This window comes from Oncorhynchus clarkii, chromosome 5 (assembly GCF_045791955.1).
Source record: "Oncorhynchus clarkii lewisi isolate Uvic-CL-2024 chromosome 5, UVic_Ocla_1.0, whole genome shotgun sequence".
Classification (NCBI taxonomy): Eukaryota; Metazoa; Chordata; class Actinopteri; order Salmoniformes; family Salmonidae; genus Oncorhynchus; species Oncorhynchus clarkii.
Window position 1 is genome coordinate 51,005,269 of NC_092151.1, and position 16,698 is coordinate 51,021,966.

The following is a 16,698-nucleotide window of genomic DNA, read 5'->3' on the forward strand; positions in this document are numbered from 1 at the left end:
TATACCATTTGTATTTCATATGCCTTTGACTATTGTATGTTCTAATAGCCACTTTAACATTGCCAGCCTAATCTCAGGAGTTGATAGGCTTGAAGTCCCAAACAGCGCTGTGAAGCAAGCATTGCTAAGAGCTGCTGGCAAACACTGTAAAGATTGAATGAATGCTTACGAGCCTGCTGCCGCCTACCAATGCTCAGTCAGACCCTTCTATCAAATCATAGACGTAATTATAATGAACACGGCAATACAAGCCGTTGGTCATTAATATCATCAAATCATCAAGAAACTATCATTTTGTAAATAAAATGTTAATTCTATCAGTCAAATACGGAACAGTTCCGTATTTTATCAAACGGGTGGCATCCATAAGTCTAAATATTGCTATTACATTGCACAACCTTCAATGTTATGTCATAATTATGTAAAATTCTGGCAAATTAGTTTCCATTGAGCCAGGCGGTCCAAACTGCTAACCTGGATTTCTTTTAACTAAATATGCAGGTTTAAAAATATATACTACAGTGTATTGATTTTAAGAAAGGCATTGATGTTTATGGTTAGGTACATTCGTGCAACAATTGTGCTTTTTTCGCGAATGCGCTTTTGTTAAATCATTTGGCAAAGTAGGCTGTGATTCAATGATAATTTAACAGGACCCGCATTGATTATATGCAACGCAGGACAAGCTAGTTAACCTAGTAATATCATCAACCATGTGTAGTTAGCTAGTGATTATGTGAAGATTGATAGTTTTTTATAAGATAAGTTTAATGCTAGCTAGCAACTTACCTTGGCTCCTTGCTGCACTCGCGTAACAAGTGGTCAGCAATATAATCAGCCATAATCGGCATCCAAAAATGCTGATTACCGATTGTTATGAAAACTTGAAATAGGCCCTAATTAATTGGAAATGCCGATTAATCGGTCAAACTCTAGTCTGTTCCCTATCAGATGACAAGCGGGAGAAGTATACAACGCTGCTTTGAACTGAGTTTTCTAGTCGTTTTGAGTATTTCAAAGTGTTGGAAAATGACATGCTGTTGGTTTCCTCTCCTTTCACCTTCAATGTGGATAACGCTCCCACTGACCTGCAACTTGAGCTTATCGATCTTCAGTCTGATGCAATGATTGGAGAAGTATTCAAAACAATGTCACTGACGAGGTTCTATGCATCTCTCGATGAACAAAACTTCCCAAAGATTAGGAGTAATGCGCAGAAGATTTTTGTACTGTTTGGTTCAACCTATGTATGTGAACAGATATTTTCAGTGATGAAATATAACAAGTCAAGGCACAGATCATCTCTTATGGACTCTCACCAATCCTGCGCATAGCAACATCAGAAACTATACCGGACTTCACTGCTCTAGTCAATGCCCATCAGAGACTTCACTCCTCACACTGATTGAGTAGTTTAAATGTAGTGTTGAGCGCTCTCTTTGTGTTTTGTGCATACCTGTTAACAAGAGTTCTGTCCGTGGTGCTGAATGCACAGTGTACTTTTCCCTCCGTGTAGTTCATTGCATGTTTAATAATGAAAATACCTACCAAAAGGAGAACATGGATGTGGTTTATTTCTGTGCATGTTAAAAAGTAGCATATCTGGACGTGATTTACAGTAGATATATCTGTCAACACAGTCATACACATGATGTATAATCCTGTAATATGATTCTGGCCCACGATGGCAAAAATATATTCTAATATGGCCCTCCATGGAAAATAATTGTCCAGTACTGATCTCCACACACACACAAAGCAAAAACAGGTTTTTCGAAATGTTAGCAAATTTAATTATCACTTTTACATAAATATATGGGGAATTGGAAATAATGCTGACAATTACATTGATGGAATCTACAATCTGCACTATTTCTGTCATTCTGAGCACCTTGTGTGGATGCCCACGTTGCTCATATGGGTCCGGTAAATTTCTCAAATATCCGTGAAATAAAAATGCTTTTGGTCAAACGTCTGTAAACCCTGTTGTGCCCGCAAGGGTAAAGTGAGTGCTTTTGTGTGTGCGTGCAAGCCTACAGTCTACATGTGTGTTTGTGTGTGGGGTCCCAGAGAGCTGCACATCAAACACTTGACACACACACACACTCACAGATGTGTATACGCATACCCCAAACACAGGCTGGAGCAGAAAGGCATACGTCACACTGCTAACATTGGGCCTTGTGTATTACCTCGATCGAGACCAGCAGGTCCCTCTATGTGTTAAATGCTGTCTAAATACACATCAGGTGAGGGTGTATACAACCTGGTGTATACACAACCAAGCCTTGTTTCATTTTGAAGAATACTTAGTCAAATTTAACACTGGCAACAAGTGTAAATCAGAATTATCAGAATTATGCTGTGCATGTGCACTTTGTGTGTGTTTGTGTGTGTGTGTGTGTGTGTTTGTGTGTGTGTGTGTCAGAGTAAAGGAGCCTATATTGCACTCATACTGCAGTGGGGTTAGTCTTTTGCAATATTTGTGTTCCCATAATGCTTTTAGCCGATCCGTGCCACTACAGCAACAGACAAGATCAAACCGGGATCCCCCATTCTCTTGCCAAGATAAAGAACTCCCAAGTCCCCTCTGTTTTCTGTCGCATTAGACCGCCCAGACAAGATCGTAATATGGGATCGTAAGCCAGATAGCACACTGAAGCTATCGCTTCTTCCTCTACAACCCTTAACTGTCAGGCCAATGCTGACAGCTATGTGTTGAGTACTGTAAAGGCAGCTTCCACCTAAAGAACCATCACTTCACTTCTAGTGTATCACTTTGATTTCAGATGTGGATGTGGAGTATTAGTCAAAGTTATGAGTGGGGTTGGATAATCATATGAAATGTGACATGCGGAAACCATTAGGGTTCCATTTCATGATCTCTGGTGCTCATTACCGAGGGTTTAGCTTTCGAAAGCAGCTCTCGCAAGAAACCGCACACCCAACCGTTCCCTCCGTCTCGCCAGACGTTCCCTCATTCATTACGTAGAATTATACTCCTTTTAATCTCGGCCCTAAATGTGAAGCTTTTCAGTGTCTGCTCATGTATTCAGTTCTCAAAGCTCCTCCAAAACGTTTTTTTTTTTTTTTTTTTTTTTTTTTTTGAAAATAATGTAGAAGATGCGCTTATTCAGGGCAACTTTCTAAAGAAATCCCTCTGCTCTGTACTGCCAAAGGACCTTATGCCACCACAAAAAAAAAATGGTAGTTGATCTAGCTAGTAATCACATAACACTCTGGGAAAAGAAGTCCCCTCCCCAAGGAAAATTACAATTCAATTCCATATAGGTTGATAAAAACAGAGCATACCCCTCCTTCCAGAGGTGTCTTAAATTTTAAAAGAGACTTGTGTGACACTCACAACTCGAATCTGTGAGTCACTCTGGCGACAAAATCCATTTGTTCGGGCATTAGGAGGGGCCATTTCAGATGTCAAAATAAAGGAATTAAATGACCCACAAGTCATCATCACTGTAATTACATAGAAAAAAACTGGTCTGAAGCGGCACGTGATTTAACCACTATTGTCTGATTTGATTTTACATTGGAACCATTTCCAGTGTAATAATGTATTTTAAATCGAAGGATTCCTCCAAAGTAACTTGTTTTGAAAGGACTTTTTACATTATTTATATGGGGAAGGACCTCCCCTTCTCCCAACACTGATTCCAATCACCCTGCTTTTTCTTTCATCCTGATACTCCTCTTCCTCCCACTCCCTCCATCCTCCTCTCCGTATTTGTCTCCCAGAGGGCAATGGCAGTCTATTATTCTAACTCTGCACCCCCAGCCCTTGACCGCCTAATCACAGCAAACACCACCCACTCTTCTCTTATACTAGCCGTGCCAGGTCATTGTTTTACTGACATTTGTTCCCTTTTCACATGTAAAAGCTTGTTAAGCTAAAATTGTCATAAATGACTAATGGAAACGTTAGCGAGGCCCTTGGTCTGGGATTAAGAGAAATCAATGTGATTTAGTGAAACTGGTGGCTTTGTTGATTTAGTTACCAGCCCCCTCAATTTTTACCTTGAAAAGGATAACCATCCAACCTGACAGAGCTTGAGAGGATCTGCAGAGAGAAATGGGAGAAACTCCCCAAATACAGGTGTGCCAAGCTTGTAGCGTCATACCCAAGAAGACTTGAGGCTTTAATCTCTGCCAAAGGTGCTTCAACAAAGTAATGAGTAAAAGGTTTGAGTACTTATGCAAATCTAATCGTTTTTTTATTTGGAATATATTTGCACACACAAAAAAAATCACAAAAACGTTTTTTTTTTGCTTTGTCATTATGACATAGTGTGTAGATTGACGAGGGGAAAAAACAAATCAATTTTAGAATAAGGCTTTAATGTAACAAAATGTGGAGAAAGTCAAGAGGTCTGAATGCACTGTATATATTTTAAAGCAATGAGGATGATGCAACAGATCAGAACGTTTAGCTTAAAATGTTGATTAACTACTATTTCTTCACATTATACGTACAGCAATGCGCAGAAGGCAGTAGGCTACATGGGAATGTTCATTCCATAATGCAATTAGCGGGAAAAACCCTTGTCAAAAGCACACCGCACATGCCAGCAGTTTCATGTGACAGAGATCAAAATATCTATTGGAAATTTAGAAAGAGGGGAGAGTTTAAGTTGCAACAACTAGCATGGGTTGCTAATATAACTAGGATTGTGCCTTTGGCTAGTGGACAATGAAAGAAAGTGGACTTGAAAACCATTAGATGGGTTAGCTTACAACGTCACGAAAACGACGTGCGCGCTCCCATGGGGCAGAAGTCAGTGTGTTGTTGTGACACCGGATGGCCAGATTACTAGCAAGAATGACAAGAAACTGCCATGTGGGGAATCATAAGTGGCTCGTTTCATCTTGCTCTTGATACCATGTCTTGTTTTGAGGTGTTTTGACTGATTTCATGTCAATGCTAATATGGCAAAAAATTCGCTAGCTTAACCAACAACTTCAACGATGTATTTGAGAGACAGCAAGTGCTCATTCTGCAAATGTATTTATGTTTTCAATAAACATTGGAGAAGAAATATAGCTTACATGAAGTCAACCATCTAAGCTAACACAGTCTGTTTTGCCCCATAGTTGAGCATGCGTCAGTTTTGTTGCTAAATAGCCAAACCGTCTAGAACATGAGGAATAGGCTAATGGTTTTAATGACATATGGAAGTCTATGAAATAATTGCCTCCCCGTTTCTATGGTCGGATCTGACTTTTAAGCAATGCGATTGCATTTAGAATTGTTACTCAATGATTGAGCTTTTAAATACACGTTTCACTCCAGCAGCAACAAATGAGCTGTTTACGAAGCTGTAGCAGCAACGCTGGTGCTGTCTGACAGTTTTCTGCTCATCATAGGCTCTGTATATGTATTCTGTGTGATAAATATAACGACTAACTAAAATACACACCCGCCAATTTAATTCCACTAAATGATGAACCTATAGACCGATAAGCATGACCGGTCAAATGTATTTACATTGACTGGTATTTCCATCAATGAATAGGCTAAAAATCATTATTTTACAATGGGACTATTTTTCTTCTCCTGGACAATTGGCCGAGATCAGTTTTATTTATCGGGCTTTTCATTTATTCATTTTCTGTCCAAAAGCGGGATAATAGTGACGACTGATGTGCTTTTTTAGGCCGGTTCGGTTTAGGTGCAATAATATTAAAACATCACGATTTTCGATTTATATTATTGTTTTAAACATTAAATGCATTATGAAATAATGACATTAAAATGATTAGAGCTTTTTAATAGAAATTCCAAAGCCAAAAACAGTGAACATTCAATTGCCAAAACATTGAAAATATTCCATCATCTCTGTCAGGGCCACAAAGAAAAATAGGAAATTACTATGAAATAATAAAATATTTCAGTTGTGTATATTACTTAGTTTTATTTGATGACTTTATAATTGTTCATTCCTTAGACATCATCTGATCTCTACTCTCTAGCCAGCCAACCATCTAACATTACATTCTCTCTGTTTTCCCCATACTGTACTGTCTTTAGTCATCCTATTTAGCTAGGCTAGCTTGCCTAAGTACGGTGCAGAGCTGGCTGACAATCATTTTTACTTGTTTTTCAAAGTAGATCAGACATACTTTCAAACTTTCTCCATCCCTCTCGCCTGTTGTATTGTGAACATTCCTCTCATGTAGCCGTGTAGGTCTCTCTCGTGTAATATCATCTAACTTAACGTAGCAGACGTAAAAGTGTATCCAACTTTAGTTGTTTAATAACCACACAAAAAAAACATTGACATTTTGGTTAATCTCAGCACTAACGGCTAACGGAAACCCTGGCGAACACGCACACACAGTCAGACTAACAGTAATAAGAGTCATGTGGCTGTTCTCATTGCTGGACAACCAGGTGCTAATGCATCGTAGCATCATCGCTTCCAGAGAAGGAAGTTGGGGAAAATCACAGGACACAGGGGTGGTCAAGCCCAGTAGGGCGGCTGGAACTGGACCCCTTGTAAATATTGCCAACACACACACACACACACTTCCCCTAAAGAGCAGACTGAAACAGATACATCAACAAGTTTTCTGAAGAAATCCCACCGCTGCAACCAAATATCAGTCACACACACACTTAACACAAAACACTGACCTGCATCCAGGATGCCCTGGGCCAGGATGGCCCCGAACTTGGCCATGACGTCATCATGCTTGTCATTGATGACCTTGGAGTAGAGCTGCCGGAACTGGTTCACCTGTGCCGGGAAAGCAACGAAAACCATTATGACTCAAACTCATTGTTCAGTTTATTTTGTGGGCCTCCACATTACAATCTAGCACTCGTATTCGATGAAATATACTTAAATTCTTTGTTGTCCGGTTTTTCAGCTGCATATGGGAGACCTTTTGGCTGCCACGTCACTTTGGCTTTGATAAAGCCCATATGCATGCCAAGGCCCACATTTGGAACTGACATGAAGTGAGAGCCACTATTAGCTGGTTAAAAACTCACTAGCCACACTTCTCGATAATAAAGATTTAAGAAGGGTTATATGGTTAAAACATTACCATTTATAATTCCATGTAAGATATTTAAAAAACGAGTCCTGTAAAGTAAGTGGCCCACCTGGGAGTGTGAGGCACCGGGGCACATACTCGACGAACACGATTTAACACAACTGCACCGAATCGCCTTCCTGTCTCGAGAACACTTGAAAACATCAGTGTGGCTTCACATTAAAACAGGCCCACCGCAATTAATGACAGCGTGGCTTCAATCATAAAAAATGTCATGCAACGAAATAACCCAGAGAGGGTGTGAAAGAAAAGTTTAGTTGAGCATGTGCGTTTACGTTATTGCCACATATGTGTGTGGGGCACAAAGTAAAAGTGCTGAGAAAAAAAAACAGCAGGCGGGCAGTCCATAACAGTACGGCAGTGTAGGCCTACATAAACAACCTTTATGCCCAAGGTGTACTGACACACCCGCCGCACTGTCACGCTAGCTGCCATGCCACCATCACCAGTGTAAGAGCACACCAAACAAAATCTGGAAAGACGCTGAAAATTACACAGGCACACGTGTTGTGCCTCCTGCCGTTTCCAATTTAAGAGTCTCTTGCACAATCGTTCACACCGCCCCGAGCTCAAAGGCTGTTGATGTACAGGCCGAGACCAGAGGACGCTTTGAAAATGAGTCTGGCATTTCTTAAACGGCTGTGACAGAGCTTGTTGTGCAAAACGGGGAGAGAGAGAGCAGCTCCTTTTAGCTAGCCTCCCCACCCTTCTCTTTCCTACCCTCTGCTGACTGATATCCCTTTCAAACAGAACCAAAAACCTGCCACCTTTTCTTTATATCTGAAAGGTATTACTGGCGACAAAGCCTGTACTTTTATTTCCGCCAACCAGCATAGTCATGATTGCGGTAAGGAATTTCAAAGTCTTGCCAACCCCTCAGTATCAACATTGCCTTTCATCTTACCATCTTTGGCATGGATTAAATCATGAACATTCTATTTTTGTTGTCCGACATAAAACTTGAACTTGTCTTTGTCATTATGAAAAAGTATAATCACAAAAACAGCAGTCTGCATAATTTTTTGCACCCCCACCAGCTACAACAAAAAAAGGTTTAAAAATGTATTTAAGATACAGTAGTAGTACACTAGTGATTAGATATGAAGCTGCTGTAGCTAGCAAGCCAGGAAGAGAGAATATCTGCAGGACTGCTATGTTACCAGTAAAATGTAATGTTATGATCCCATATACAGTCATTTTTAACAACTAGCTAGCTAACTAGGTTTATGTGTCGGTTTATCTGTGATATGATTCCTAAAACCTCAGTTTATTTTTAGATGCATGCCAGCAAAGCCACTACACAACACTAAACAATACATTAATTGCACTACAACGGTGACAAATGGTGCCCACAAACTGTTAGGGCCAACGTAAAGCTGTCCCAACAGCAAAGCTTTCTTTTCAGCACCATGGAGTGAATACGCACCACCGCTACACCTGGCTATCAGCGGAGCCTTGTCGGTCAGCGAAACAGTTAATTCAGCCTCATTTACTGCCTTTTTTAAAAACATAGGTGACTTGCTTAAACAAATGTAGTTTCTACTGACAACTGAGATGTACAAACTTTGGCATGGGAACGATGAGCTGATAAGAGGCAATCATTAATATTTATTAAGACAATAATGAGCGAGCTAAGATGGACGTGGTCAATATAACTATTTGTTCAGCACTTTTGAAATGTACAGCGACAGAATTCAGAACATGGACCGTTCTTACAGTATTCACCAAGTCAGAACCGTAGGATAAATAAAGGGGGTATATAAGCAGACAATGAAAGCACTTACAATATTCAATGATTACATGCGCACCACCAAGTCCGCAGCGATTCTACAGCGAAACGCCATTCATCTGGTTTGCGCTCACTTGTTTTTCAACAGGACAATGACCCAACATGTCCAGGCTGTGTAAGGGCTATTTGACCAAGAGGGAGAGGGATGGAGTGCTGCATCAGATGACCTGGCCTCCACAATCACCCGACCTCAACCCAATTGAGATGGTTTGGGATGAGTTGGACCGCAAAATAAAAGGAAAAGCAGCCAACAAGTGCTCAGCACATGTGGGAACTCCTTCAAGAAATCATTCCAGGTGGAGCTGGTTGAGAGAATGCCAAGAGTATGCAAAGCGATCATCAAGGCATTTTTTATATTTTGATTTGTTTAACACTTGTTTTGGTTACTACATGATTCCAAATGTGTTAATTCATAGTGTTGATGTCTTCAATGTAGAAAATGTAGAAAAAAAAACTTGAATGAGTAAGTCTCCAAATTTTCACTAGTACTGTCCTACCTGCCCTGAATTACTGGGTCGCCACTGTCCCCATCATTTGAAGATGACTGATTTAATATTTTATTAATCAAATGTTTTTTTTGTGATAGAAATTAGTAATGTTAAGATATTTCACATTACATATTTAGTAATGGCAGAATGTATTTTAAACTTCACCCAATGAAACTTTTGTATGACATAATAAATAAAAAAGTATCGATAAGAGTGGGGGAAAAAAGGTACTTGTGCATTGATAAGCACACAAAACACGGCATTAACGATAAATAATAAAGATGGCACTTCTAAAAGCCTAATTCACACCGTTGCCTGCAGAATTTGCAAGATTACTTGTCTTTTATTTTGATTTCGGCACAAATGAAAATGTGGTACTGACTCAACCATGGATTGATGTTTCAGCACTGTCTCAATGAAGAGTTCGGAGTTTGATTAGCCTTGTTTTAAATGCCTGCTAGAGTTAGCAGCAGGAGGACGAGCAATATCAACCGTCATTGTATGGATGAAGCCGGAGCTTCATGTGAAGCTAACTGAAGCTTCACATGGAGAAAACCCTGAGTAGATCTAGCTTGTTTTGTAGGATACCCCTCTGGTCTAAGGTTAGCTGGTTCGTAACTTTGCTACTTAGTCACACATTAACAATTTTTTCATATATGGACTATCAGATATGAAATTACGTTACATGTTCTCAAATGTTAGAGTAAAAACCTTTCAATAATGAAATCTATTTTTGTCACCTGCAAAATGATTGAGAACTTTTATAATTCCCTTCCATTCATGATTCCCTTTTTTGTGTGCTGAAGGGTCATTGCTACTTTGGTAAGACGAGGGCAAAGATGATGGCCTCTTCTCCCTCCCCTAGATCCCTGACCACCAGTGACAATATGCCAACCAAACATTAAACCAAACTCCTCCTGAGTTGTGCAAAAGGTATAATTTCTCATTCATTCCCTTTCTATATTTTTTTTATTAGACTTGAACATAGTTAATTCGAAAAGTTTCCAGACCCCTTGACTTTTTCCACATTGTTACGTTACAGCCTTATTCTAAAATTGATTAAATTTTTCCCCCTCATCAAGCTATACACAATACAGCAATAAGAAAGCAAAAACAAGTCTAGAAATGTTTGCAAAAATTGAAGTTTTCCATTTACAGTGCCTTGCGAAAGTATTCGGCCCCCTTGAACTCTGCGACCTTTTGCCATATTTCAGGCTTCAAACATAAAGATATAAAACTGTATTTTTTTTGTGAAGAATCAACAACAAGTGGGACACAATCATGAAGTGGAACAACATTTATTGGATATTTCAAACTTTTTTAACAAATCAAAAAATGAAAAATTGGGCGTGCAAAATTAATCAGCCCCTTTACTTTCAGTGCAGCAAACTCTCTCCAGAAGTTCAGTGAGGATCTCTGAATGATCCAATGTTGACCTAAATGACTAATGATGATAAATACAATCCACCTGTGCATAATCAAGTCTCCGTATAAATGCACCTGCACTGTGATAGTCTCAGAGGTCCGTTAAAAGCGCAGAGAGCATCATGAAGAACAAGGAACACACCAGGCAGGTCCGAGATACTGTTGTGAAGAAGTTTAAAGCCGGATTTGGATACAAAAATATTTCCCAAGCTTTAAACATCCCAAGGAGCACTGTGCAAGCGATAATATTGAAATGGAAGGAGTATCAGACCACTGCAAATCTACCAAGACCTGGCCGTCCCTCTAAACTTTCAGCTCATACAAGGAGAAGACTGATCAGAGATGCAGCCAAGAGGCCCATGATCACTCTGGATGAACTGCAGAGATCTACAGCTGAGGTGGGAGACTCTGTCCATAGGACAACAATCAGTCGTATATTGCAGAAATCTGGCCTTTATGGAAGAGTGGCAAGAAGAAAGCCATTTCTTAAAGATATCCATAAAAAGTGTTGTTTAAAAGTTTGCCACAAGCCACCTGGGAGACACACCAAACATGTGGAAGAATGTCAAATCTGGTCAGATGAAACCAAAATTGAACTTTTTGGCAACAATGCAAAACGTTATGTTTGGCGTAAAAGCAACACAGCTCATCACCCTGAACACACCATACCCACTGTCAAACATGGTGGTGGCAGCATCATGGTTTGGGCCTGCTTTTCTTCAGCAGGGACAGGGAAGATGGTTAAAATTGATGGGAATATGGATGGAGCCAAATACAGGACCATTCTGGAAGAAAACCTGATGGAGTCTGCAAAAGACCTGAGACTGGGACGGAGATTTGTCTTCCAACAAGACAATGATCCAAAACATAAAGCAAAATCTACAATGGAATGGTTCAAAAATAAACATATCCAGGTGTTAGAATGGCCAAGTCAAAGTCCAGACCTGAATCCAATCGAGAATCTGTGGAAAGAACTGAAAACTGCTGTTCACAAATGCTCTCCATCCAACCTCACTGAGCTCGAGCTGTTTTGCAAGGAGGAATGGGAAAAAATGTCAGTCTCTCGATGTGCAAAACTGATAGAGACATACCCCAAGCGACTTACAGCTGTAATCGCAGCAAAAGGTGGCGCTACAAAGTATTAACTTAAGGGGGCTGAATAATTTTGCACGCCCAATTTTTCAGTTTTTGATTTGTTAAAAAAGTTTGAAATATCCAATAAATGTCGTTCCACTTCATGATTGTGTCCCACTTGTTGTTGATTCTTCACAAAAAAATACAGTTTTATATCTTTATGTTTGAAGCCTGAAATGTGGCAAAAGGTCGCAAAGTTCAAAGGGGCCAAATACTTTCGCAAGGCACTGTACATAACTCAGTACTTAGTTGAAGCACTTTTGGCAGCGTAGGGATGGTGGAGTTCTATGGACAATTCCTTTGACCTCATGGCTTGGGTTTTGCTCTGACATGCACTGTCAACTATGGGACCTTATATAGACAGGTTAGTGCCTTTCCAAAATGACCACAGGTGGACTCCAATCAAGTTGTAGAAACATCAAGGAGGATCAAATTTGAAATGGAATACATCGAATACATGGAGCAGGTTGGAAAATTTAAAAAAAATCACATTAAAACAACATTTAAATGTATTTTCGGGAAGGGATGTGGTCACTATTCATGTAATACACACACACACATACACATACACATACACATACATACATACATATATATATATATATATATATATATATATATATATATATATATATATATATATATATATACACACACACACACAGTGGGCAAAAAAGTATTTAGTCAGACACCAAGTGTGCAAGATCTCCCACTTAAAAAGATGAGGCCTGTAATGTTCATCATAGGTACACTTCAACTATGACAGACAAAATTAGAAAAAAAATCCAGAAAATCACATTGTAGGATTTTTAATGAATTTATATGCAAATTATGGTGGAAAATAAGTATTTGGTCACCTACAAACAAGCAAGATTTCTGGCTCTCACAGACCAGTAAATTCTTCTTTAAGAGGCTCCTCTGACCTCCACTCGTTACCTGTATTAATGGCACCTATTTGAACTTATTATCAGTATAAAAGACACCTGTCCACAACCTCAAACAGTCACACTCCAAACTCCACTATGGCCAAGACCAAAGAGCTGTCAAAGGACACCAGAAACAAAATTGTAGACCTGCACCAGGCTGGGAAGACTGAATCTGCAATAGGTAAGCAGCTTGGTTTGAAGAAATCAACTGTGGGAGCAATTATTAGCAAATGGAAGACATACAAGACCACTGATAATCTCCCTCGATCTGGGGCTCCACGCAAGATCTCACCCCGTGGGGTCAAAATGATCACAAGAACGGTGAGCAAATTTATCAACCCATGGAGGTCTGGATTTGGAGTCACACTCAAAATTAAAGTGGAAAACCACACTACAGGCTGTTTCAACTTTGATGTAATGTCCTTAAAACAAGTCAAAATGAGGCTCAGTAGTGTGTGTGGCCTCCACGTGCCTGTATCACCTCCCTACAACGCCTGGGCATGCTCCTGATGAGGTGGCGGATGGTCTTTTGAGGGATCTTCTCCCAGACCTGGACTAAAGCATCCGCCAACTCCTGGACAGTCTGTGGTGCAACGTGGCATTGGTGGATGGAGCGAGACATGATGTCCCAGATGTGCTCAATTGGATTCAGGTCTGGGGAACGGGCGGGCCAGTGCATAGTATCAATGGCTTCCTCTTGCAGGAACTGCTGACACATTCCAGCCACATGAGGTCTAGCATTGTCTTTCATTAGGAGGAACCCAGGGCCAACCACACCAGCATGTGGTCTCACAAGGGGTCTGAGGATCTCATCTCAGTGCCTAATGGCAGTCAGGCTACCTCTGGCGAGCACATGGAGGGCTGTGAGGCCCCCCAAAGAAATGCCACCCCACACCATGACTGACCCACTGCCAAACCGGACATGCTGGAGGATGTTGCAGGCGGCAGAACGTTCTCCACGGCGTCTCCAGACTGTCACGTGCTCAGTGTGAACCTGCTTTCATCTGTGAAGAGCACAGGACGCCACTGGCGAATTTGCCAAGCTTGGTGTTCTCTGGCAAATGCCAAACGTCCTGCACGGTGTTGGGCTGTAAGCACAACCCCCACCTGTGGACGTCGGGTCCTCATACCACCCTCATGGAGTCTGTTTCTGACCGTTTGAGCAGACGCATGCACATTTGTGGCCTGCTGGAGGTCATTTTGCAGGGCTCTGGCAGTGCTCCTCCTTGCACAAAGGCGGAGGTAGCGGACCTCCTACGGCCTCCTCCACGTCTCCTGATGTACTGGCCTGTCTCCTGGTAGCGCCTCCATGCTCTGGACACTACGCTGACAGACACCGCAAACCTTCTTGCCACAGCTCGCATTGATGAGCCATCCTGGATGAGCTGCACTACCTGAGCCACTTGTGTGGGTTGTAGACTCCGTCTCATGCTACCACTAGAGTGAAAGCACCGCCAGCATTAAAAAGTGACCAAAACATCAGCCAAGAAGCATAGGAACTGAGAAGTGGTCTGTGGTCTCCACCTGCAGAACCACTCCTTGCTAAATGCCTATAATTTCCACCTGTTGTCTATTCCATTTGCACAACAGCATGTGAAATTTATTGTCAATCGGTGTTGCTTCCTAAGTGGACAGTTTGATTTCACAGAAGTGAATTTACATTGTGTTGTTTAAGTGTTCCCTTTATTTTTTTGAGCAGTGTACACACACACACACACACACACACACACACACACACACACACACACACACACACACACACACACACACACACACACACACACACACACACACACACACACACACACACACACACACACACACACACACACACACACACACACACACACACACACACACACACACACACGTATGCAAATATATACATCAGAAGTTATTGGGGAAATATTTCATAGTTTCTTCACAGATATATTATTTTCCCATTTCAGTCTTATAGCAACCCTATGCTTGGTGTGACTGTTATAGGAAGAGGAGACCATCCGATACACCTGGAAATATTTGATATGAACCTGGAATTAAAATTAAAGAGGACCAGTGCTTCTATAGTGAAACAAATCTCACATAAGTCCAGTTTGCGAGCGATGTTAGGCTACATTGTATCGTTGTTTCTTCTTCAGAGCGCAGTGGTGAGCAACAAAATAATTTCACTTCACCGAGACATCCACGAGTTCAAGTTTAGCACTTTATCCACAAATGTTTTAATGATCTGAATTTTTTTAAATTTATTTTTATTTCACCTTAATTTAAATCAGGTAGGCCAGTTGAGAACAATTTCTCATTTACAACTGCGACCTGGCCAAGATAAAGCAAAGCAGTGACACAAAAAAACAGAGTTACACATGGGATAAACAAACGTACAGTCAATAACACAAGAGAAAATCGGTATACAGTGAGTGCAAACGAAGTAAGGAGGTAAGGCAATAAAAAAAGTCAATAGAGGCAAAGTAATTACAATTTAGCAATTAACGCTGGAGTGATAGATGTGAGGATGAGGATGTGCAAGTAGAAATACTTGTGTGCAAAAGAGCAGAAAAAAACAAAAAACAAATATGGGGATACGGTAGGTAGTTGTTTGAATGGGCTATTTATAGATGGCCTGTGTACAGCGATCGGTAAGCTGACTCTTGAAGTTATTGAGGGAGATATAAGTCTCCAACTTCAGTGTTTTTTGCAATTGGTTCCAGTCATTGCCAGCAGAGAACTGGAAGGAAAGGCGGCCAAAGGAGGTGTTGGCTTTGGGGATGACCAGTGAAATATACTTGCTGGAGCGCGGGCTACGGGTGGGTGTTGCCATGGTGACCAGTGAGCTGAGATACGGCGGGGCTTTACCTAGCAAAGACTTAGAGGACCTGGAGCCAATGGGTTTGGCGACGAATATGTAGCGAGGACCAGCCAATGACAGCATACAGGTTGCAATGATAGGTAGTATATGGGGCTTTGGTGACAAAACGGATGGCACTGTGATAGACTGCATCCAATTTACTGAGTAGAGTGTTGAAGGCTATTTTGTAAAGGACATCGCCGAAGTCAAGGATCGGCAGGATAGTCCGTTTTACGAGGGTATGTTTAGCAGCATGAGTGAAGGAGGCTTTGTTGTGAAATAGGAAGCCGATTCTAGATTTAACGTTAGATTGGAAATGCTTAATTTGAGTCTGGAAGGAGAGTTTACAGTCTAGCCAAACACGTAGGTATTTATAGTTGTCCACATATTCTAAGTCAGAACCGTCCAGAGTAGTGATGCTAGGCGGGCGGGCGCTTATTTAAGATGGTGAGGAAGGCACTTTTGAAGAACAACCAGGCATCCTCTACCGACGGGATGAGTTCAATATCCTTCCAGGATACCCGGGCCAGGTCGATTAGAAAGGCCTGCTCACAGAAGTGTTTTAGGGAGCGTTTGACAGTGATGAGGGGTGGTCGTTTGACCCCGGACCCATAACGGACGCAGGCCATGAGGCAGTGATCGCTGAGATCCTGGTTGAAAACAACAGAGGTGTATTTAGAGGGCAAGTTGGTCAGGATGATACCTATGAGGGTGCCCATGTTTATGGATTTGGGGTTGTACCTGGTAGGTTCCTTGATAATTTTTGAGAGATTGAGGGCATCTAGCTTAGATTGTAGGACGGCCGGGGTGTTAAGCATCACCTAACAGTACAAACTCTGACGATAGATGGGGGGCAATCACATAGGGTATCCAGGGCACAGCTGGGAGCTGAGGGGGGTCTATAACAAGTGGCAACAGTGAGAGACTTATTTCTGGAGAGATGGATTTTTAAAAGTAGTAGCTAGAACTGTTTGGGCATAGACCTGGATAGTAGGACAGAACTCTGCAGGCTATCGCTAC

At 41.2% G+C, this 16,698-nt stretch overlaps 1 pseudogene; it reads right to left on the bottom strand.

The window, feature by feature from the left end:
• Positions 1-16,698, bottom strand: part of LOC139409707 (26S proteasome non-ATPase regulatory subunit 1-like) — a 114,169-nt pseudogene that overhangs the window by 26,194 nt on the left and 71,277 nt on the right.